The sequence below is a fragment of the Microtus pennsylvanicus genome, chromosome 1 (genome assembly GCF_037038515.1).
Source record: "Microtus pennsylvanicus isolate mMicPen1 chromosome 1, mMicPen1.hap1, whole genome shotgun sequence".
NCBI classification, from domain to species: domain Eukaryota; kingdom Metazoa; phylum Chordata; class Mammalia; order Rodentia; family Cricetidae; genus Microtus; species Microtus pennsylvanicus.
In genome coordinates, this window is record NC_134579.1 from 132,600,122 (window position 1) to 132,624,594 (window position 24,473).

Genomic DNA, 24,473 nt, shown 5'->3' on the forward strand with positions numbered 1-24,473 from the left:
AGACTGCTTGCCTGGCATCTGTAAGGCCTGGGCTCAAGCTCCAGTACCAGAAAAAGAAGGTAAAGAAGAAAGAACTGCCCACAGCGTGCCCACTGCATGCAAAAAGCCATGTAGTCCCAGAATCTTTCTTTTTTCCCCCAATTTGCATGTGGACCTGGGCACTCACTCACAGACCCAGTGTGCAGAAAAGACAGGAACAACAGACCCAAGTTGGAAGTGATTTACTTCATTAGCTGGGATTACAAGTTTAACTCGCAAACCAGAGGTCAACATTTCTCATTAACAAGGGGGCTGTGAATCGCTGCAGGCTGTGGTTCAAGAGGAGACCACTCTTAATACTAACTACACATTTCAATCTGTCTTTGATGTTCTCCTTCTCCCTCCTCCCTTTTATTTTTTGGCAGAGGAGCTGATTTTAATTGTGGCACTCCAACAAGGCTCTCTCTCCAACCCAGGGAGCAGCAGCCTCTTGTCTGCTGCTGCCGAGCGAGAGAGAGCCAGGATGCAAGATTGGGTGCAGTCCATAGCTCAGGGCACATTTTAATGGCTCCCCGTTCCTACAAGGCTGGGATTGTTTTCCACGTGATGCCGGTTAATTTAGCTGCGGGAAAGGGCATCGGTTTTCCTTGTGAGCTTCTGATCCGTCTGCCTCGGCGAGGTGAAAGACATTAAAACAGGGAAGGAGGCATCGTTGTAAGTTTCCAGATGCAAGGACCAGACCTCGCACATTCTCCAAAACCCCCAGAAGAGAGAAAGGTGCTCCACAGAGGTCGTCGGGCTGTTAAAAGACGCTCTGTTGACAAAATCCTCGACGTCTTCTCCGGCCTCCTCTCTTCAAAACCATTGCTAAAGGTTAAAAAAAGCAAGTTAAATGAAATAAAAACCGTTGTGGAGGATTCTAGCCTTGGAATCTCAAAACCCTAACCCACAAAATCCTCCCCAAAAAAGAACACGAGGAAATGCAGCAGCAGTTTTCAGTCTCTCTCCCTCCTTCCCTCCTCTCTCTCTCTCTCTCTCTCTCTCTCTCTCTCTCTCTCTCTCTCCCTCCTCTCTCTCTCTCCCTCTTTCCCTCCTCTCTCTCTCTCCCTCCTTCCCACCTCTCTCTCTCTCCCTCCTTCCCTCCTCTCTCCCTCTCTTTCTCTCTCTCTCCCTCCTTCCCTCTTCTCTCTCTCTCTCTCTCTCTCTCTCTCTCTCTCTCTCTCTCTCTCCCTCTTTCCCTCCTCTCTCTCTCCCTCCTTCCCTCCTCTCTCTCTCCCTCCTTCCCTCCTCTCTCTCTCCCTCCTTCCCTCCTCTCTCTCTCCCTCCTTCCCTCCTCTCTCCCTCCTTCCCCCCTCTCTCCCTCCTTCCCTCATTCCCTCCGCTCTCCCTCCTTCCCTCCTCTCTCTCTCCCGTTTTCCCTCCTCTCTCTTTCTCTCTCTTCCTCCTTCCCTCCTCTCTCTCTCCCTCCTTCCCTCCTCTCCCCCTCTCTTTCTCTCTCTCCCTCCTTCCCTCCTCTCTCTTTCTCTCTCTCTCCCTCCTTCCCTCCTCTCTCTTTCTCTCTCTCTCCCTCCTTCCCTCCTCTCTCTCCCTCCTTCCCTCCTCTCTCTCCCTCCTTCCCTCCTCTCTCCCTCCTTCCCTCCTCTCTCTCCCTCCTTCCCTCCTCTCTCTCTCCCTCCTTCCCTCCTCTCTCTCTCTCCCTTCTTTCCTCCTCTCTCTCTCTCCCTCCTTCCCCCCTCCCTCCCTCCTTCCCTCCTCTCTCTCTCTCTTAAATTTATTAATTTTTTTTGAGATAGGATCTCACTACAGAACTCTGGCTGTCCTAGAATTCACTATGAAGGCCAGATTGGCCTCGAAACTCACAAAGTTTCCCCTGCTTCTATCTCCCAATGCTAGGACCAAAGGCTTCTTTCTCCTTTTCAAGATAAAAAAAAAAATCTTCTGTAGCCCAGGCTGCCCTTGAACTCCAGACTGGTCTAGAATTCTCCATCCTCCTGCCTCTGCCTCCTAAGTGCTGGAATTATAAGTGTGAACAACACCCTCCCCTCCAAACACATGCTCTGCCCCCACCCAACTTGCACGTTTTTGTTTCTGAGGTTCAGTGGTCACTGTCACGGTATTGGAACTTCAGATAGAGCCATCAGAGACGATGGCCTTATCTGCTAACTTGGAAGCATTGAAAATAACTAAATTATTATTCTAGTCTAGTCTAGTAAAGTCACATTCGAACTATTAAACTTATAATATTCCTTGGTCACTACGGGCCATCCTTTGATGTCAGAGACCAGGGATGGGTATCCATTGCCTGGTGGGGAAGCTACCATGTTTCCTCACGGGAAAGAATGGTCAGGTTTCAGAACCTAGGCTAGCCCACTTTATTGCACCAGCTTCCAGACATGGTCCAGGGCTGGAAGTTTGCTATCGAGGCCACAGAACTGGAGTGGGTGGCTGCAGAAGGTGGCTCTCCTGGTTTCTGGTTCCCATATGGTGCCCCGGGGCTTCCCAGCCTCTGTAGAAGGGGCACTGTTTCTGTTTTCTTTGTTAACTCTCAGGACGAGGCTCCAGTTTCTCGGAAAAGCAATACTGGTAAGTACTAGGAGGGCATGGGGCTGGAGTCGGTGGCTCAGAGGTTAAGGGTACACACATTTGCAGAGGACTTGAATTCCCCGCCACCATGAGAGGCTGGCTGTTCACCTGTCTCTAACTTCAGCTCCAGGAGATCCAAGTACCCCTTCTGGATTCTGCGGGCACCAAGGTACCCACATGGTGCACACACATCCATGCAGACAAACACTCAGACACATGGTTAGGTCAGTGTCAGCTTCGGTATGTTAGTAAGCACCTTAGCTAACCCCGTGTCCTGAGACCTAACACACATAAAATTACAAAAATATAGAAAATAAAATCCTCAAGGAGAGTGGGGAAGAGCCTTTCTGAGCCAGCAACGGTCAGTGGCTCCGAACCAGGAATCCACAGGGTGGTGAACAGAGAGACTGCAGCCCTTGATGCTGGAGGCCACGTGGCACTGTCCACTAGCATTCTCCAGCCAGGCCAGGCAGTCACCTTGAGGAGTCGCTGGGGGAGGGGTATCTCCTCTGGCAACCTTTGAGTTGCTGCAGGGGAGCTACAGCAACACGGAGACATCTCGGAAAGGTTATTACCGCTGTCTCATTTCAAACAGGCTCCACAATGGAGGGCTGTCTTTGTGTGGGATTAATTTTCAACCCCCAGGATTTGATGTCAGTAGGAAAGCGGCAGCATGGGACTCCCTCTGCAGCCTTCTCCCGCTTCTGGCCAGCGCCAGGGGCTCCTTGGGAGATGAAAACTCTGACAAGCCCTTCAGTCAAGCTGAAAGCAGCCTCGGTCCAGTAACACCCGCAGCCCCTGGGCATCCCGTGACCCTTCCGAAAAGTCACGTTCACTTTGCTCTTGAGAAAGGAAAAATAATGCCGGAGGCATTTTATTTTAAACCATGTGAAATAAGGAAACGTGAAGATGCGAAAATGAAGTGGAAAAAAAAAAAGTTCGAATTCATTTCCGTTCTTGCAACAGCTTAGAAGCCAAACTGGTTCATTTTGAAGGCGTGCAAAAAGAGAATGTGAGCCATTCACCAGTAGGCACAGACCACAAAATGCTTAAGGTAAAATATGTAAATACGGAAAATTATCTGTTGAAAACCATCTCCCTTTGTGCTTGGGAGAATTTTTTTCAAGCATCTTTATTTCTATTCTGCATTAATATACCATTGAGCAGAAAAGTTACTATTTTGGGCAAAAACAACAGAAACCAAGGTGCTGAAAAACAAGCCTTCTAAAATGAAGTCCAGGGGTAGAAAGGATTTCTATGCTATTGTGCAGCTGGGTGGCATTTGTAGTAATAAAGAATGTTATTAAAGATAATAAATTACATAATCCATTTTTTAAAGTGTCCTTTGTATGAAAACTTGACACAAAACTTGACTTCCGGTCCCCAATGTGATTTTATTTGGAAATGGGGCTCTGTCCTCTGTTTGTCCCCAGCCCCACGCCCCACTATCTTTCCTGGTAGAACCAGGACCCGCAGTAGTGTGTTCACACACAGCACAGTGGCTGGCTACAGTTGCTTATCGTAGTTCTAACTATGCTCAGTTTTATTTTTTTTATATGAAGAAGAGGGGCTGGTGAGGGGTCTCAGCCAGTCAAGTGCTTGCCACACAAACATAAGGACCTCAATTTGACTCCCATGTAAAAAATGGCAGGTATGAAAGCTTGCGCTTGTAATGTAATTGGTGGAGGGCTGGGACAAGCCGACTGCTGGGGCTCCCTGGCCAACCGCTTAGCCTAATTGGTCAGTGCCAGGCCAATGACAGATCCTGTATCAGTAAGGTGGACTCCCAAGGATTGAGAGCTGAGGTTGTCCTTTGGCCTCCATATGCCTACGCACGCGCATGTGCACACACGTGCACACACACTCATACTAAGAGCCGGTTATGGTGAGGCACACCTGTAATCCCAGCTTGAGAAGGTTGAGACAGGAGGACTGCAAGTTTAATGACAGTCTGAGCTATGTAGTAAGATCTCTATAGAAAAAAATAACGTGCTGATGAGACAAACGGTTGGATAAATGTCTATAACTACATCATCATTCACCGTGTTGGATTTAAATATTGTTATGGTTTGGATGTGGAACATCCCCCATGGTCTCATATGTCTGAACACTTGGTGCCCAAGCCCTAATCAACTAAGCTTCCAAGCCGAGTTCCTGAGTCACTCGGCTTCTGGGGAGGCACTGTGTGGATGAGCTGGCATCTAAGCAGCAACTGTGTAGACTATGCAGGAGACTAAGGGTGCTTCAAGTGAAAATGCAGACCCCGGGGGACCTTCAGATTGACCTCGCCATAGAGAGAAGGCGCTCCCAGAATGCCTTGCAAATCCACTCAGTCTTCTGTTCCCATTCCTTCCTCTTGCTTCCATGGTTTTAAAGTGGGTTCAAATCTCACATCACCTCAACGGAGCTATCAAGGAGTAAAAACTACTAAAGCACACAAATAAACACACACACCGTCCTCACTGTGTGTTTCCTTCCAACTTGACACAGGCGAGAACATCTGGGAAGAGGAGCTTCAGCTGGGAAAATACCTCCATCAAATTGCCAGTAGGGAAGTCTGTGAACATTTTCTTGATTAATGATTTATGTGGGAGGGTCCAGCTCACCCGAGTGGTGCCACCCCTGGGCAAATAGTCTTGGATGGTATAAAAAATTAAGCTGCTCTGGCCAGGGGGAGCAGACCAGTAAGCAGTGTTCCTCCATGGTCTTTGCTTCAATTCCTGCCTCCAGGTTTTTGCCTTGAGTTCTTGCCCTGACTTTCCTTAGTGACGGATTATGGAATGTATGCTGGAATAAACCCCTCGTCCCCAAGTCGCTCTTGGGTATGGTGCTCATCACAGCGACAGAGAGCAAACACACACACACAAACACACACACAGAGGCCAGCATTCTGTGTCTCTGCCTGTCTCCCTCTCCTTACACATGCACACACAAACACACACGCACACAAACACACACACACACAGAGGCCAGCATTCTGTGTCTCTGCCTGTCCCCCTCTTCTTATACATACACACAAACAGTGGTGTGCAGAAAGGCTTCCTTGGTCCTCGCATGCTGGTCGAAAGCAGGTCCACAGGGCCTCCTTGCTTCGCCTAGACCTATGGAAGGAGAATATCAGGAGCTAGAAAACCTCAGACAGGTGGGCACTCGTCGCAAGCATGAGGTGTTGCTGGTGATGCTTTGCATATCTTATATTTGGGTGTGTATGTAATCTTTTGTTTTATTTATTTATTTATTTAGACTTTTTTTTAGGGTGTCTCTGGTACTGGAGCTCTCTCTGTAAGACCAGGCTGGCCTCAAAGTCGCAGAGATCTGCCTGCCACTCCCTCCCAAGTGCTGGGATTAAAGACGTGTGCCACCACTGCCCAGTTATTTTTTTAATGTCACATTAAAAATGATTTAGTTGATTGCTGGTTTGAGGGCACTTCTTTAAAGGCTGCTCCCCCAACCAGTATTTCTCTCACTTCTCCCTGGTCCTGCACTTGCTGTAGGGTTGTATGCTAGGGCTAAAGTCCAGCCGGGATGAGCCTGCAGACTCATGGGGGGCCCACTGCAGACTCTATCAGAGGAGTGGATGAGAACGCTTTGCTGACCTGTTTTAGGCCAAGATCATTGTTCCCTCCTTAAACTCCATCCTCTCACTTGGATTTCTGAAATCATTGATAGTAAAATTCCAGCTTTCAGATGCCCGGGGAGAGCTGGGTGTGGTGGCGCACACCTGTGGCACTCACATAAGCACAAGGGTGGTGTGTGTGAGGCCATCCTGGGCAATGTAGCCAGACCCTGTTTCAAAAAAGAACAAACAAACAAACAAATCAGCTGAGAGAGTCACCGAACTAAAGAAGAACTTTCCTTGCTCATCACACAAAAGGCAAATCGTTCTGTTTAATCACAGTCAGACACCACATTTGCATTGTGCAATAGTTTGCTGTTCTGTTAAGACCTTGAAAGAGCTGGAGGAGCTGGGCATGGTGGCACATGCCTGCAACCCTGGCACTTGGGAAGTGGAGGCAGGAAGGTCAGGAGTTCAAGGTCTTCATCCCTGGCCAAGCAGCGAGTGTGAAACCAAACTGGGCACTGGAGGATATGTTATTACCACCATCCCTGCGACTTTCCAAGCCCCACACATGGAGCTGAGGGCTCTGTCAGGTGCGTCATTCTCTACTGGCTCCAGCAACACAGGAACCAAATCTAAGGTTGCGAAAGTCACACCTGCTGGCCACAGGTAAAGGACAGAACGGGAGGTTAACTGGAGCCCAAGGTCTCCGCACCAGGGAGCCTTGGTGTAATTAGCCTTCACATCAGGCACCTCCTGCTCAGCTCTCCCCCACCTCCGTGTGGGGGTGTCGAGTCCTGAGGCTGCCATAGGATCCACACAGTGAGCCTGCAGTTGAGGGTTCCTGATGCGGTAGGCGGTCTGTAGGTGTGAAGGGGCGGACTTGCTCTGCTGGAGGCTTTCAGCAAATGTCTTGCCCAAATCAAGGGGCAGTTTCCTGTGGACCAAGCCTCAGAAGACTCGGCAGCAGGAGCCAATCGATTGGTTCTGGTGTGTGTGTGTGTAATCCAAAAGAGGGTGTCAGATCTCTCAGATCCTCTGGAACTGGAGTACAGGTGGTTGTGAGTCACATGACTTGGGTGTTGCCATCTATCTGGGCCCTCTGGAAGATCAGAATGTAGTGTCTCACACAGAGCCATCTCTCCAGTCTCTAAAGCATTTCTTTAAAAAAAAAAACTAAAATTTTTATGTGCCAAGTCCAAGAACACATTTATCACCTTCTAAATGCCACACTCTGCCCCTTTGCTCCTATTCCAGTTTTTGACTCTCGGGTAGTAAGAACCGTTCCCACCAATCCACAGTCTGCTCTCTGCACTTTTGATACAGGATGCAGCATTGCTGGCTCTCAGCGTGATGTTGTATTTCTGATCAGCAGAACCTACTTTGGACTTGCCTTGACTCTGAACCCTGACCATCACCTCCCCACGTCTTCCCCTCTCCAGTGTTCTACATCTGTGTCTGAGAGTCTGACGATTTCTGATTCTGTGTATGCCTGAGATCATGACCTCGAGGCTCTCTGCGTCTGGCTGGCTTTACTCAGCGCAGTGACCTCCAGGTTCCTTTACACTCTTGCAAACATCAGGTCTTCGGTCAGGAAGGCTGAGCAGCATTCTCCTACTGAGTGTGAGCACCACAGACTCACGCCCTCTCTCACACACTCACACACTCACATGCCCCCCCCCTCATTCATCGTGACTGTCGTGGATAATTCTGCAATGAGCATAGGATGCGGTTGTGTCTTTGAGATTCTGATTTAAATTTCCATAGATATTCGCCAGATACCATGGTATTTCTCCACTTCTGGACCCTCTGTGCTATTTTCCATAATGGGTGTACCAATTTACGTTCCCACAGCAGCACCCCATACTCTCGCCTCTCTTCATCTCCACTATCTTTTATTTTTTAAATGTATTTGTGTGTGTGTGTCAGACTGTGAGAACGTTTATCACATCCACTAATTTTATTTCTTTTATTTTTTAAATGGATTTGTGTGTGTGCGCATGTGTGTGTGTCAGACTGTGAGAACGTTTGTCACATGTGAGCAGTGCCTGTGGAGGTCAGAACAGGTATTGGATCCCTCTGAGCTGGAGTCAGGGGCATCTGTGAGCCACCTAATGTGGGCCTTGGGGATCAACCCCCACCCCCAGATCTCTGGAAGAACAGCAAGCAATCTCTCTAGACCCCACCTTTACTTTTTTATTAATCGCCATCCTACAGGTCTGAAGCTGCCTCTCATTGCGACTGAGAGGAGCATTTCTCTGGCGGTCAGAGATAGAGGCTGGGGGGACATCTCCACATGCATGGGCTAATTTGAATTAATTAGTTAGCATGTGTTCATGCACATGTGTGTCACAGCACACATGAAGTCAGAGAAGAGCTTGCAGTTGATTCTCTCCTACCGTGCGGGTCCTGGAAACAGTCTCAGAGAGTTCGGCTTGGCAGCACCTTTACTTGCGATCCCATTTCTCCAACTCTTCTCCCCAAACCACATGGCTTCCGTGCAGGGGCAGACACCATGCCAGAGACACGTGCAACCCCGTTGTGGAGGGCCCAGCAGCTTGGAGCCACGTGGCTCTCATAGGTTCCTTCAGAGTGGATGCAAATGATTACGTCTCCCCTGAAGTCTTCCCAGTGTCTCCATGGGATTGGGAGACTGAGGATGCTGGAGCTGGCCACCCTGGTGCTGCCTTTAACCGGGATCCCCACCTCAGGCTCCCACCAGATGTGGCCTCCGCATACAGCTGTGCGGCTGCGAATGGGCTCGCCTCAGCCTTGGCCTTGACCCAGCACAGGACATTTTGTGGGGTTTTGTTAGTAAGCAGAAGGTCCCACCAGCTAAGTGCCTACTGAATGCAAGCACTGTCACCACGTCCTTTAACCCAGCCACAGTAAGGACACCCTCACCCCAACTTCCCTGTGGAGTTGTGATTTTCTTACTTTTAGAGACAGCGTCTCTATGTAGCCCTGCCTGTACAAGAACTCTCTCTGTAGATTAGGCTAGCCTTGAACTTACAGAGTCTCTGACCCGTTTCACCTCGCGGGCGTGGGCCACTCCCAGCTGTGAATGGTCAGTCTTGACTGTCAACTTCATGCAGTTCAGAACCTCTTAGGAAATCCAAGCCTGGGTGTGTCTCCAGAGAGGTTTAGCTGGAGTGGGAACACCCAGCCTGAAAGTGGGAACCACCATACTATGGACTGGAGTCCCAGAATGAATAAAAAGGAGCAAGCGAGCAGGGCCCCAGAATTCACTTCCCTCTCTCTGATGCTGGATACCGTGTGACCGACTGCCCCGTGTTCCTGCCACAGAGCCTTCCCCACCAAGAGGAACGATAATCCCAACTAAGACCAAAATCAACCGTTTCCTTCTTGCTCTTGCTGGGTGCTTTGCCACAGTAGCGGGAAGAGCCATTAATAAGGGACTTTGGGAAGGGTGGGATTTGAACTCACGTGTCCGATCCCGGCTCCGAGCTCAAGTGCCACAGTAGTCGGAAGAGTGGTTAATACGGGACTTTGGGAAGAGCGGGATTTGAACTCATGTCATTCTGCTTGTCACGTTCGATCCCGTCTCCGAGCTCCGGAACCAAGCTGCTCTAGAAGTGCAGGCACAGGCAGACCAGTGCAACCAGGGCCCAGGCACAGCTACCCACACTTTGCCCATGGTCCCCAGCCCCTAGAACCTCAGAGGATGATGGGTAACGGACCCATACGCACATCATCCCTGAGCATCAAGGCACCACTAGCTGGAAGCTCAAGGAGCACTGAGAGGACTGAGGGTCCTGAGAGTCAGCAGGTGTGATTTGGGGCAGAAGTTCATAACTTTCATGTAACATTCAATCTGATACTGAAAATGCTGGTGACCCGATTCTTTCCTTTGAATCCCAACCCTGTAAGACAGCCTGGATGCTGCCGGCCCAGTCCAACGAGATAGCCTGTCTCTCGGGGTGATGCGCCACTGGCGTCTGAATTAATTACTTCCTGATTAATTACGCTGCTTCTGCGTGAGGGAGACAGGGGCTTCAATCAACTGTGGCCACTATCTCTGGCCCTATGGCCTTAACAGGCTGGCCTCTGTCAGACAACCTGGCCTCTGGCCTGGAGCCAGGGCAGGCAGGAAACTAGAGAGACTGGCTAGATGTGCGGCCAGCAGGCAGAAGACCCAAGGTTTAGGGCATTGTGTAGCCATACAAAGGGGCGTCATTGGGGTCAGAAATGGAGGGTGGAGATTTCTTTTTGTTTGTTTGTTTGGGTTGGGTTGGTTTTCCTGAGGCAGGGTTTCTCTGTGTAGCCCTGGCTGTCTTTGAACACACTCTGCTCTGTAGACCAGGCTGGCCTTGAACTCACAGAGATCCGCCTGCCTCTGCCTCCCAAGTGCTGGGCACCACCATCCGCAGCTGTGTTTATTTTTGAAACTAGGTTTCACTGTGTAGTCCAGGCTGGCCTTAAATCCATGCTCCTCCTGTCTCTGTCTCCAGAGCACTAGAAGCACAGGTGTGTACAACGCCTTACCCACCAGGGTTTTGGAGTATTCTGAAACCAGGGGTTTCCGCTTCAGCAGGAGGCCCTGGGCCTTCGCCGATGATGCTTGGAGCGAGTGTGTTCCTTGGTATGATTATTTTATCAGGTATGAAGGGTTACTCTCCAGCTCTCTAGGTCTGTACAAGAGGCTATTATGGGCATGAAGTGGAATCTCCATGGTGGAGGGGAGGGGAAAACAGGCAGCTGTCAGAATTCAGGCCCAGTGAGAGCCACTGCCCCCCAGCTGTGGGCACCCAGGCCCGGTGAGAACCATCTCCCCGCAGCTGTGGGCACCCAGGCCTGGTGAGAGCCATCATCCCCCAGCTGTGAGCACCCAGGCCTGGTGAGAGCCACTGCCCCCCAGCTGTGGGCACCCAGGCCCAGTGAGAGCCACTGCCCCCCAGCTGTGGGCACCCAGGCCCAGTGAGAGCCACTGCCCCCCAGCTGTGGGCACCCAGGCCCGGTGAGAACCATCTCCCCGCAGCTGTGGGCACCCAGGCCCAGTGAGAGCCACTGCCCCCCAGCTGTGGGCACCCAGGCCCGGTGAGAACCATCTCCCCGCAGCTGTGGGCACCCAGGCCCAGTGAGAGCCACTGCCCCCCAGCTGTGGGCACCCAGGCCCGGTGAGAACCATCTCCCCGCAGCTGTGAGCACCCAGGCCTGGTGAGAGCCACAGCTACTCAGCTTTGTTAGCTCCTCAGCCCTCCAGGGCTCCTTGTTCTGTGCATTCTGCATTTGACAACTGTCACACTGGCAGAGCTGCTGAGTGACAGCTTATTTCAAAGAAGATAAGACATGATCCGTTTCCATTGTCACTACATGGCACTGGAGTTGGAGTGCAGACCAGTAATCCTGGCACTTGGAAGGCTGGAGCTGGGGGGAGCTGGAGTTCAAGGTCAGCCTGGACTAGGTAACAAGATCCTGTCAAAAAACACAAACAAAAACAGGTCAAGAGATGGGATGAAGTTCAGTGATAGAGTATTTGCCTAGTATGTGGTATGTGTGTATGTATGTATACATGATATACACACACACACACACAAACGTGTGTGTGTCACCCCTCTGCCCACCATTTGAGCCTGCACACAACATATATGAGGACAGCAGAGGTGACACAAGCCAGCCGAAGAGCTCCAACCCCTGTAAGTCTCGACTTTCAGAAAGAGAGCAGCATGCTTCCCTTGGCGTGATTATAAGTTTGACTTAGCTACCTGGGTGCCACTGTACCCACCCTGAAGTACCGGCTTCCTGTATGTGAGCGCTTCATCTCAGACTGAGCCCATCCCTGACCCCCAAGCCTGCTGTGGGGGCCTGGGGCCCACATGCATTGTATAGAGCAGCTGTCCAAAAGTTTAGCTTCTACGCGAAACCGAGCAATTCTGTGAGTAGTGCTGCTCTGCCGAGGCGTTCTGTCCGCATGGCTGCTAACCTCATAAGCCCCCTGGCGGGTGTGATCAGGGAGACACCTCCACAGGGCAGCGGGATAAAAAGTAGGTTCTAGAAAGGCCCAGGACAGTTGCTCCAGGGTGTTAAGGGAGATGTGTGCACAAAGTCAGGGGGATGTGAGGAAGGGGTGATGGTAGCTCTAGAGGGCCAGGAAATGGCTCTGTTCACCAGGCCTGGCCTCTGTACCTTGATTCCTACTCCTGGAGTATGCCAATGCCTCCCCCACTGGATTATTAAGGGGACTGAGCAGATAACAGGGACTGATCGGGTATCGGTATCTGTGGTTTGGCTCTTAATTTTGTATGCTTTTCCCATGCATTGATGAAAATCTGTCCAACTCACTTTTTTTTTTAAGCTAGCACAGTATTTTTATGTGGGTCTTAGGTGAGGGAGGAAGAAGAATCGACCCATGCAGCTGTCTGATATGTCCTAGGTCAGAGGGAGAAAACAAACACAGGTGGGCATTCCAGCCACTGCAGAGGCTCTTACAGTCACCAGCCCGCTCCTCAGCTTTCATCCCTGCCTGACTCGCGAGGCAGTGAAGCCTCCTTGTGATCCTCTGAGAACACAGAGCGATGATGCTAAGTACCTTTCTCCCTTCTTTCCCCCTGGTTCTGGGGATGGAACCTAGGCCCTCATTCACAGTTGGCAAGAGCTCTACTGGCCACATCCCCAGACGACTGGGAGATTCTAGAAAGTACTCTACCATTGAACAGCCAGACCGTTCTAACTGTATATATTTATATGTAATTTTTTGACAGTTTTAAACATGTCTATAATGAACTTTGGTCATTTTCACGTTCTCCCCATTATCTTCTTCCTCCTCCCATCAAAGTCCCTCTTCTCAACAAACCCCTTCCTACTTGGATGCTACCGGTTTGCACATGTTTGTGTGTTCTGAGTGTGTGTGTGTGTGTGTGTGTGTGTGTGTGTGTGTGTATGAAAGAGAGAGACAAAGAGCAAGAGAAACCCACCAAGTTTGGAATTGTTTGCATGAACATGAAGTGAGATTGTTAGCTCCGGTGACTTAACACTGGCTACACCACTGAAGAAAATGATACCAGGTCACCCCTCCCCCACAGCAACCACTGATTGCCAATAATCCCTCAGGGAGAGGTAGAGCCTCCTGAGACTTTCCTCCATCCCTGATGGAATCTTGATAAACCCAGTCTTCTGCATGCCTTGCATAGACAATTGCAGCTGCCGAGTTCATGAGCACAAAGTTCATATTATCTCAGAAGACATTCTTTAGAAGCACCGCTCCCCTTCTTCAACCTGCTCTTCCACGATATTTCCTGAGCTTTGAGGAGTGGTATAGATGTCTCCTTTTGGGCTGAACACTCAATAGGCATTTACTCTCAGTACTCTGACCAGGTGCATTTATCACCATCCAATGCAAAAAGAAACTTCTCTGACCAAAGTTGAGAGCACCACTGATCTATGGACATAAACATATGTCCATATGTTCTAAAGATAGCGGTTCGACAACATGTCCATTTAGCAAAACAACAGTAGTAGGTTCCCCTTAGGGCCTATGGCTTCCCTAGCCATGGGCTCTTTACCAGGTGTCCAGTGCCAAGCAGCGATTCCCCTCCTGTGGAGCAGGCCTCAGATCTAATCAGAGAGTAGTTGGGAGCCAGGTATGGTGGCTCACAATTTTAGTTCCAGGGCTTGGGAGTGAGTTCAAGGCCAGCCTGGTCTCCACAGAGAGCTCAAGTCAGGGAGGATTTCTGTTACATGGTGAAATTCTGTCTCAATGGTTGGTTACTGCTGTAACAGTCATACCACTATTGCACCAGTGAATGTCACACTTGGTCACTTACGAGATTTCATTGTTTTCAACAATTAAGCAGTTCTTTTACTAAGAAGTTTCCATTCTGCAGTTACAGAGTGATAAACAACTGCCTTACAATTCGGCAAGAACCATGTTTTTCATCTGGGAACAAGAAATTTGCCATCTTGGGAACTTTAAGTAGGAAGACGTCTATTGCACAATTTTAGCAGGATCACCTGTTTCTCAGTGTGCTTTCTCAGGGTGCTTACTCCATTAACAAGAATAAGAAGATTCCCCATTGGAAGCAGAACTTCAAAACCAAAAACATTGCTCTGGACAAGAAGTTCCTGTCTGACTACTATAAGGTACTATACTGACTTTCCTCTCAGATCCTTGCCGAGTTTCTGATAGTTTTCCCATGGAGAAGAAAATAAGACAGACCCTTCCCTAAGACTCTTGCCTCAAGAAGAGAGAGCCAGGATTCAAGAGTACTGACAGAGACAGGTGTGGTGGTTCATGCCTACATCCTAGCACTAGGGAGGCTGAGGCAGGAGGATCTCAAGTTTGAAAGTAGCCCAGAGATTGTCTCAAAAGAGATGAGCAAACCAAAACTGGGCACGAAGGGCCATGCAAAGAGATTTCAATCCCCAAGCATCCTTTGTTCCGTGATTTCAGGCAGATGAGCTGTGGAACTGTGTTTGGACACTGTTCAAGTACCACAGGTGATTTTTCTAGGTACATCTCAGAAACAGGAGACTGGGATTGGGCCATGCCACTCAGGGAATCCTTGGCAGTCATAAAGGTGAGGAGAGCTACTGAGGAGACAGTGAGAGAGGAGGAGACCCTGCTCCTTCCCTTAACAGATTCTTCTATCACAGAGATTGTTAGCCCTGACACCTGTCCATGCCTAAGTACCAACTCCCAGCCCCACTGACTAGTGATGCTCACACTCACCCTGCATGCCTACCTGTGGCCTCTGCCAGAATACCTGGCTCTTCTATGTACCTCTCCATCTGATTAAGATTGGCTGAAATGGCATATCCTCTGAAGTGCCTTCTTTAGCACCAGAAACCCATGACTTCTTCTTTGGCACGGACACCACTGTAGCCAGCCTAAATTGGGTGTTCAGTAGGTGTGTTAGCAATGCTCAAGGGAGGGACAAACGTAGTCTACAGGAAGAACAGGTGTCTCCCTTGTCAGGATACTGTGCCTTTGTAGTATTGCATGCTCAATGACTTTCAGTTCATTTCTGCACATCTGTCCCTCTGAGGAGCAGTGAAGATGGATGGCTGGGGACTGAGGCCCTCCCCACCGCGTCCTTCTCCTCTTCTTTCCTTGAGACATGATCTCGCATTATATTCAGGCTTCCTTCAAATACACAATCCTCCAGCCTCTATCTTCCAAGTTCTGAGATGGCAAGTATGCATCACCACCTCTTGTCTCTACTTTCTCTCTAAGGTGCATCTCAATGTGTAGTTGAGTTTAATGATTCGCCTTCTCTGAAATATCTTTATAGTTTGATTGTAATATTTAATCAATTTATATTTAGTATAATTACTTCTATATTTGAGGTCAAATCTATATCTTTGTGTCATTTATTTCATTTTTAGAGATTTATTTATTTAAAATATATGCTTTGCTTGAATACACGTGTGTGTACTGTGTGTGTTTAGTCTCCTCAGAGGCCAGGAGAGGGTGTCAGATCTCCAAGAACTGGAGTTACAACGAGTTGTGAGCTGCCATGTGGGTGCTGGGAACCAAAACCTGGTCTGGAAGAGCAGCCAGTGCTCTGAACCTCTGAGCCATCTCTCCAGCCTCAGGATTCATACACTTTGCTATTTTAGTGTGTGTGTGTGTGTGTGTGTGTGTGTGTGTGTGCACCTGTATGAGTTTACATGCTCCATGTTTGTAGGGGCCAGATGGGGAGTTGTGTCCTCTGGATTTAGGTTACAGGTGGTTGTGAACCATCCCGTGTCACTTGTTTTATGTTCCTTTGTCTCTCCTTGACCTTCAGTTGGAAGAAAATCTTAGTCTACTTCTTCACATGTGTGTATGTATACCATTCTTTTAGTATTTATGCTCTAGAGATCATGTTACAGACTGAACCATGGTCCTCAAAATGCAAAGGTTGAAATTCCAATCCAAAGTGTGACTGCATTTGAAATAGGGAGCTTATCATAGAATTAAGACAGGCTAATGAAGGTCATAAGGGTAAGGTCTTGATCCTATAGGATCAGCGAATGCGTTTGTCAGAAATGTCACTAGTCAGGAGACAAAATCAGGGGGACCACAAGTTTAAGGCTAGTCTGGGCAACTTAGAACTTGTCCTAAAATTAAAAGTAAACAAGAGCTGGTGCTGTAGCTCAGGGCTGTAGCACTTAGGATTTGATACCCAGTGACTCACCATATATATATTGAGAGAGAAAGAGAGTGAGAGAGAGGAGCTCAGTTTTCCTGCCTCCTCCTCTCCCCTGTGATGTAAAGACAAAGCAAGAAGATGGCTGTCTTTAAGTCAAAATACAGCCATTATCAGACCCTAATGTCACTATTTATTTTGATTTTTATTATTTATTTATTTATTATTATTTATTTTGTAAGACAGAATCTCATTGTGTAGCCTTGCCCGTCCCAAAACTTGTTTACATAAAACAGGCTGGAATTGAACTCACAAAGAGATCTACCTGCCTCTGCCTCCTAAATGCTGGTATTAAAGGTGTATGTCCCATGCCCAACAAATACCTCTGTTTTTAAGCTTTTCATTTTTATTTTATGTGTATGAATGTTTCTCCTACATGTGTGTCTGTGCACCATGTGCATGACTGGAGTCTGAGGGGACGAGAAGAGGCAGTCTGATCCCCTCAAACTGGAGTTGCAGACAGTTGTGAGCCACCATGTGGTGCTGGGAATTGAGCCCAGGTCTTCTGGAAGAGTCTGTGCTCTTAACCACAGAGCCACCTCTCCAGTCCCCACCTCTACTTTTAAGAGTGTGGTGTTTTATTTTACCAACCTGAGCAGAATTTTATTGAAATTCTCCATGTTCCCCTTTCTTTCCTTAAACATATCAGTCATCTGTTGTTATGAAGTCTGTGCTTTGCATCCGATAACTCTGGCCACTGGGGCTCCGCGGGTCTGTTTCTTTTGCCTGTTTCTTCTCTTGTTTTTCAGTCAAGAGGTCTTGTCACTTAGTATGTTTAGTAAATGCTGTTTTTACATGGAGATTCACAGAATCAATGTGATGGTGTAAAATAACGTTTCTCCTAGATTTTTTTTTCTGCCTTTGTCAGTTGCTGTGGAGCTAGACTGGTTTTTTCTTTTTTAAGATTTATTTATGTATTATGTATACAGTGTTCTGCCTACATGTATGCCTGCATACCAATAGAGGGCACCAGATCTCATTACAGATGGTTGTGAGCCACCATGTGGTTGCTGGGAATTGAACTCAGGACCTCTGGAAGAGCAGCCAATGCTCTTAACCTCTGAGCCATCTCTCTAGCCTGGGAGCTAGACTTTCTTAATCTGCTTTACATCTAAACTCCATCTTCATGAGAGCTGGTCTTTGTTATGGTTTCAATCTAAAATGCCTCTCCCAGGCTCCTATTCAGAATACTCAATCCAGACTGTAGAGTTGTTTGTAAAGCTGCACAGCCTTAGGAGATGGTGCATGCCTGGCAGATGTAGGACACTAAGGGTGGGTCTTCAAAGGTTACAGACCCCCTCAGTCTCTGTCTCCATGCTTTTTGCCTGGTCTACCATAATGAGAACGGCTGCCTTGTGCTTCATTGCCACCGACAGAACCACTCTGTTGCTGTGCCGTCTGCATTGTGAGGGAATGAAACCCTTTGAAACTGTGAGCCAAAATAAGCCCTCCACTCCTTAAGCTGCTCTGTCACATATTTTGATCACGGCAATCGAAAAGTAACTAACACAGAGGCTGATTGGTTGGTTTTACCCTTACATCTTTTCAGAGACCCTATCCAAGAGCCCAGGACATTGTCAGGGTCATTCTGAGACAGTCAAAGCTGGGCTCAGCTTCTTAGCCTTGAAGCGTCGTTCCTAGGGCCAAACACTGGGAGGGAGAGAATGCAGCTAAACAGAAGGTTCATCTTCCTCGATTGTCTTCTCTCCAGGAATTTGCCTCCTCATGTTCTTACTGTCTGAGAAGCTCTCTGGTATTTTAGAATTGTTTTTAAAATTATCTAGCCATCCTCACTGCTCGAGGTGGGAGGCTTTGTTTGATCCAGGCTGGTGTTCCAGAGACAAGAGCAGATTTCCCAAATATTTCTTTAGCATAATTCTTCACCTATAATGATGGTTAGTGCACAAATTAAAGTTTAGACTATTGGCTTTGGAGTAATAAATTCCATCTGGGTAGGTCAAAAAGAATATAAGTTGGTTACACTGGTTGGAAAAAGTACAAAATTATAGTTTTTCTGTTCGAGTAAATTATTCTAATTAAATTAGCATAAAGAACTTTTGAGCAGGCCTTGGAAACACACACTACAACAGAGAGAGCTTTCTAGTACCTTTTCCCACAGTAAAAATACGTCTTCGGTTCATAACAACAAGAACAACGGGCTCTCCCAGCTCTCCGCCAGGCTCTGAATCACTTGCAGAACAAACACTTGCCAGGCTCCTGAGAAGACAAAGTATTTGGCTGAGCCACACAGCACTTGGAAAATCTATCAGCAAACACACAGAAACCAGCATTAGAGATTTCCATTTTATTTATTGTTATGGTTGGAATCTGAAATGCCCTCCACAGGCTCGCATATTTAATGTTTGGTTACCAGTTAGTTGCACTATGTTGGAAAGTTCTGGAACTTTAGAGGCTAGAACCTAGTTGGAGGAAGTGGGTTACTGGGGGCATGTCTGTGAGGCTCACTTTTTCTTTTTTTCTTCCTTTCTTTTCCCTTCCTCCTCCTCTCTCTCTCTCTTTCCTTCTTTCTTTTTATTTTGAAATGAGTCCCCCTATTCCCACTATGTCACTGACCTAGAATTATCTATGTAACCCAGGTTGGCCTTGAACTCACAGAGATCCACCTGCCCCTGCCTCCAGAGTACTCAGATGAAAGGCAAGTGCCACCACAGCAGGCCAAGAGGGCTGTATCATGTTTCTCTGCTCCTCTCCCTCCTCCTCCCCTTTCCTGTTTCCTGTCCACCATAAGGTAAACAGTCTCCCTTCATATGATCCTGTTGCCGTACGTTCTCCCCTCTCCTCCACATCTGACCAAGTGACCATGGACTAAATCCTCTGCCACTCTGGGCCAAAACAAACATTTCCTTTCACGGTTTGTGTCTGTCAGGTACGTTGTCATAGCAACACAAAGTCTGACTAACACATTCATTTTAAAAGTCTCATAAATCATTCTTTAAAATGCCAGCATCCAGGGCTGGAGAGATGGCTCGGTCACTAAACATGTTCACTGCTCTTGCTTGCAGAGGACCAGGGTTAAGTTCTCAGCATTCACGTGGGGGCTCTGGGACTCCAGTTCAAAGGGCTTTGATGCCCTCTTTTGTTCTACAAAGGTATTCGTGCACGTGGGATACACACACATGCAGAAATCTCATCTACAGAAAATAAAAGCATATAAATCTCTAAAGTGCGAGCATCCGTAGAAATGGAAAAGATGTGAAGAATAAATAGAACGCACAAAAGTGTTTGCTCAACCGAGTGGAGAAGTGAGACAGCCAACAACTCACCCAACACCTGCCTCTGTTTCAGCCTCTTCCTTGACAGGTGTGTCATGCATAAGAGCAAAAGGGCCATCAGAGCAGAGTTGGGCCTGTTATGGCAAAACTTTCCAAGTCACCTGGTGAGCCTGAAGGCCTGGTTACACATGTGACCTTGTGTGCATTAGCAAAAGGGAACAAAGACGAGGATAGTTGAGGGCATTGACTGCAGGCACGCACACTCTGAGACACAAGTATGGTCAATTACCGAGGCTGGGCACGATGACCAGTACAGCTAAAGTCACTTAGCAAAGTAGCTGGGGAAACTGCATGGACAGAAAGAAAAAAAAACTGAACCCAAAGACATCACTTCCCATGAAGGCTGCAGTGGCATGCATGATAATGTCTTGGTCTCCAACTATAACCAAGAGATTCAGATTAACAGCTCAAGCCAGAGTGATTTCTCTAACAAAGGAAGGGTTGATAGCAGGACATCTAGGAGTCTTGCAAGTCCGTGGAGAGGTTGCTCTCCAGCAGGCTGTTGTCAAAGAGTATTAGGACTGGGTATGTCCTTCCTGTAGATGAGCCTAACCACCTCATCTCACAGAACATGAGTTGGAACTGTGCAGGTGATCTTTCTACATGTCAACACTCATGGCAAACAATGGTTCTGCAGCACGGGCAATGCTTCTCTCTAGTAGCTTCCTCCTCTGTCATTTTCTGATCTGATTTCCTAATGAGGTCCATGATGTCAGGTGGTCAAGCAGAGAGTCCCAGTGGCATCTGATGAACAGACAAGTGATGTGGAATGTGTCCAGATGGTGCAGAGGCCCAGGTGTCTCAGGACCCAGTCATGGGCGCCAACATGGGTTTACAGGTGATGTGGAATATGTCCAGATGGTGGAGAGGCCCAGGTGTCTCAGGACCCAATCTTGGGCACCAACATGGATTTACAGGTGATGTGGAATGTGTCCAGATGGCAGAGAGGCCCAGGTGTCTCAGGACCCAGTTATGGGCTCCAACATGGGTTTACAAATTGAAACCTGAAAAGCCTAGGAGTGATACTACAAACCTATAATCCCAGCCCTGGAGTTGGGGTGGGGACAAAAGGCTTGAGAGTTTGAGGCCAGCATGGGCAACACAGTGAAACCCTTGTCTCAGAAGCAACCAAGCAGGGCTGGAGAGATAGCCCAGAGGTTAAGAGCACACACTGTGCTTACAGAAGAGGACAGGAGTTCAGTTTCCACACGCACAACACATGGCTCATAGCCTCTAGCTCTTGCTCCAGGGGAATCTGATGCCCTCTACTGGCTTCCAAGGGCACCTGCACTCACATATGCACATACCTGTGTGCACACGCACGCATACATGTAATTAAAAATAAAATAAATCTTTAAAAAACCCAATCAACTACCCAAAGTATCTTGAGAAAGAAACAAAAACATAATCATATGGAAGCTAACAGGACAAATCATCATATACTGATCACTAATATCCAAGCTCCAGCCTCATTTCTGCTATACTTTTGACTCATTTTGTCTGTAAACATTTTAGCATGAATGATGACTGGAAAATATAACCATAATACTTCCGCTATTTAAAAAACAAAACAAAACAAAAACCTAACAATGTATCTTTTAATGTTGGGTATCTCATCAATATTCAAATTTACAAGTGACCTAAAAATGTCACCCCTATCTTTTTACCATGTATTCGATCTTGATGATTTTTCTTGTAAACCATTGTTGAGAAAGTTATTTAAGCAATGAATTGCTTTGATCTATGTGGCATTTAACATGTTCTGCTTAGTTTGCATTTCCTGTAAGTGTGGTAATGGATCTAGATAAACCTAGGTCAGAATCAGGTTTAAGATGCAAGTTAGTGGTAGAACATCTGGGTTCAGAGAGAGAGAAAGGAGAGGGGAGAGGGAGATTGAGATTATCTGGGGTTCAGAAGGGAAGGATGGGTATCAAAGTTGGTGCTGACTTTTGTATTAGAAGACACAGTGCTATCCTGGCAGCAGTGGCGCACACCTATAATTCCAGCACTCAGGAGGCAAAGACAGGAAGATCTCTGTGAGTTCAAGGCCAACCTGGTATACACAGTGAGTTCCAGGACAGCCAGAACTACACAAAGAAATCTTGTCTTGAAAAAACAAAACAATTAAATGATGAAGGAGGAAAAGCCGGTGATAATGGCAGAGAGGGCTGGGGAAACAGAACAGGTAAAGACACCTGCTATGAAAGCGAGAGGCCCTGAGTTCAAATCCCAACACACACGTGGAGAAAACAAACCTGCCACAGGTTGATGTGCCTGCATGTCACCCCAGCACTCTGAGAGACACCAACAGGAAGATCCCCGAGGCTTCCTGGCTGTCAGCCTGCTCCTGAATCAGTGAGAGACCCTGTTTCAAGAGACAATACAGTCTGGAGAGATGGCTTAGTGGTTAAGAGCACTTGTTCTTTCAGAGAACCCAGGTTCAGTTCCCAGAACCCACAAGGTGGCTCACAACCATCATAACTACAGTTCCAGGGGGACCAGGCACACACATGGTACGTAGAAATACATGCAAGCAAAATAGTCATGCACATAACATATATAAATCTGTGAAAAAATTTAAGTAAAGCTTTGAAATAATAAATAAGAACCACGACCAACAACAAAAAGAGTTTGAGAATAAGAAAGAGTGATACAGCAGGGCACCCCATATCCTCCTCTGGCTTCTCCAGTATGTACACACACACACACGCACACACACACACACACACACACAGAGAGAGAGAGAGAGAGAGAGAGAGAGAGAAGCTAGCTCTCTCTAGCGACTGATCAGTTACAGATCACTCCTGGACCCATTGACTCATTAGGCATGCCAGACAGTGCCACTCTGCCTGTTGTGCCTTCCACATATAACAACTAGAATTCTTTTAGGAGAACTCACCCTGGATATCATTTGACCACTGAAGCACAGTTTAAAAAGAACTTACCAAGGCAGTTGCTTCCTCTCCAGTTAGAATCTTCTGGAAAGATGGGCCACTTTCAGCAGACCTTCATGGATGCTTTCTTTTCTTTTCAATTTTCTTTCTTTCTTTTTTGAGACCAAGTCTCACTATGTAGCCCAGGCTGGACTTGAACTGTCTCAGTATCTCAAGTACTAGCGCTACAGGCCTGGGTTACTGGGTTGAGCTCTTCTTCTCTAACCACAAATTAACTGTCAGGGCTGGGTTGGAGCTGCTAGAAGAAGACCTTTTAGCTTCATTTTTGGCCTCCAGTGAGGAGAACGGCCAGCCTGCCCTGAGATTTGCTGAAGGAGGCCTTGCCCCAGGGCTTACTCAGAAAGTCTGGACTTTCTCTTTGTGAATGTCTTCTCCTGTAATCAAGGAATCGTCTAATTTGAGGCATAGATAAAATTCATCAAAATTGTATTTTCTAAAAGTCATAAAACCGAAGCTGCTGAGGTCTTTCTGGCTGCAGGGAAATCGTGAGTGGAAGGAGGGATGCTATCAAGACAGAATTTAAGAAACTGGCTCATCCCCTCTTGTTCCCAGCAAAGAGAATACCCCAAAGAAACACCATCGATTTTGCATTTTGAGAAACTGACCAACTTTCTTGATCAAACGTCCACCGCGAGCTGGAGTCAAGGTTAGGCAGGCTCCGGGGTACCTTCCTTTGGGGCCTTTGTTCCCTGTGATTTTGAAAGAGAAGGCTTGGGCGATCAGAGACCTTCCCGCTGAGGATAGAAAAGCCGGGCTCCCAATCCCGGCTTCCTTTACTATGCTTTCTGGGCCATGTGAGAGCCAGGCTGGGGGGAGGGAGGCCTTGCCCTGCAGACCTCTGAACTTAGGCGGAATCGGCTCAGTTGAGGAAAGAAAGGGACCTTGTCTTCCTTATTAATTTTCGAGAAGATGGAGAAACAGCCAGACTTTTCTATGTCCTTGACCCCTGTGGTCGACTCCAGAACACCTCTGTTAGGGCTCTCCTTGAGGGCTTTGTTGTTTACTAGCTCATGGAATGACTTTGGGACAGGTCGTGGTGACTCAGTTTCCCCAACTATGAAATCATGAAATTGGACTTGAGGTCTTTTTCTCACATCACTGGGGAAGCTAGGTAGGGTGACCCTACGGAGCTACAGGACGGGAATGGGGAGGAGGGAGGAGCGGGAAAAGCACGTCCCACCCCATTACCCGCCCCCTCCCGCGAGTCCAGCTTCGTGCCTGACCTCAGAGCTCGCCTTCGGCCTGGGCGGGGTGCAGCACGTCTCCCGGCCGGTTCCGAGAGGCTGGGGCGGGGCAGCTCTGGCTGGGCAGCCCCACCGGAAAGACTCGTTTGAACTGGAGCTGGCAGAGCCAGGGCGGAAGCCGACTTGTCTTCTCCGCCTGGGGCTCTCCTGTTCCCTAAGTCACGTGCAGATAAGGCAGCTCTTGGTCAGCGCTTCTACACCTGAGCGGCTCCAGTTCCTCCTGGGACACTCCCTTGGCTCTGGTGCTCAGGCTGGACTGAGCCTCAGTGGGGGAAGGGGACAGGAACCCGGAGGACCGAGCCCAGACGAGGTCCCGTTGCTAAGCAACACGACCCAGGCCCTTGGGCTCTGGCCTCAAGCAGCCTGAAGCAGTCTGCTCACAGCTGCCTCCCCGCAGCCTCTAGCTTGCCCAGCCAAACCTTCTGGAACCAGAGTGCTCGGGAGACCTCAGGCGACGAGCTCCTTGGACTGCTAGACCTCAGGCAAGGCGGACGGGTGATTCTCCAGCTTGAGTCCCAGATCAGGATCGAGATGGCTGTGCAGCTGGGCAACCCCCCCCCCCCCCCCCCGCCCAAGCTTCTTCACACGTGACGGCCATCCGAAGGGAACTTGGAATGAGATCCTAGTGCTGGTTGGTGTCGGGTCTCAGATGAAGTCGATCAGGTCAAGTTAGGGGTCAGCCAGCTCTGGAATGTGTGTCTGCCAGTTGT

At 48.3% G+C, this 24,473-nt stretch overlaps 1 long non-coding RNA gene across 4 annotated transcripts; it reads right to left on the reverse strand.

Annotated features, from left to right (window-relative positions):
- Window positions 1-11,207: 11,207 nt before the first annotated feature.
- Window positions 11,208-24,270, reverse strand: LOC142856928 (uncharacterized). Of its 4 annotated transcripts, XR_012911753.1 has the most exons (5): window positions 23,743-24,270; window positions 22,511-23,208; window positions 21,821-21,930; window positions 18,380-18,489; window positions 11,208-11,557 (listed from the first exon to the last, which is right to left on the reverse strand). It is a non-coding gene; the product is annotated as an uncharacterized LOC142856928 (long non-coding RNA). The 4 variants fall into 4 exon arrangements; XR_012911754.1 differs by lacking the exon at window positions 21,821-21,930; XR_012911750.1 differs by having other exon boundaries at window positions 22,511-24,270.
- Window positions 24,271-24,473: the final 203 nt, after the last annotated feature.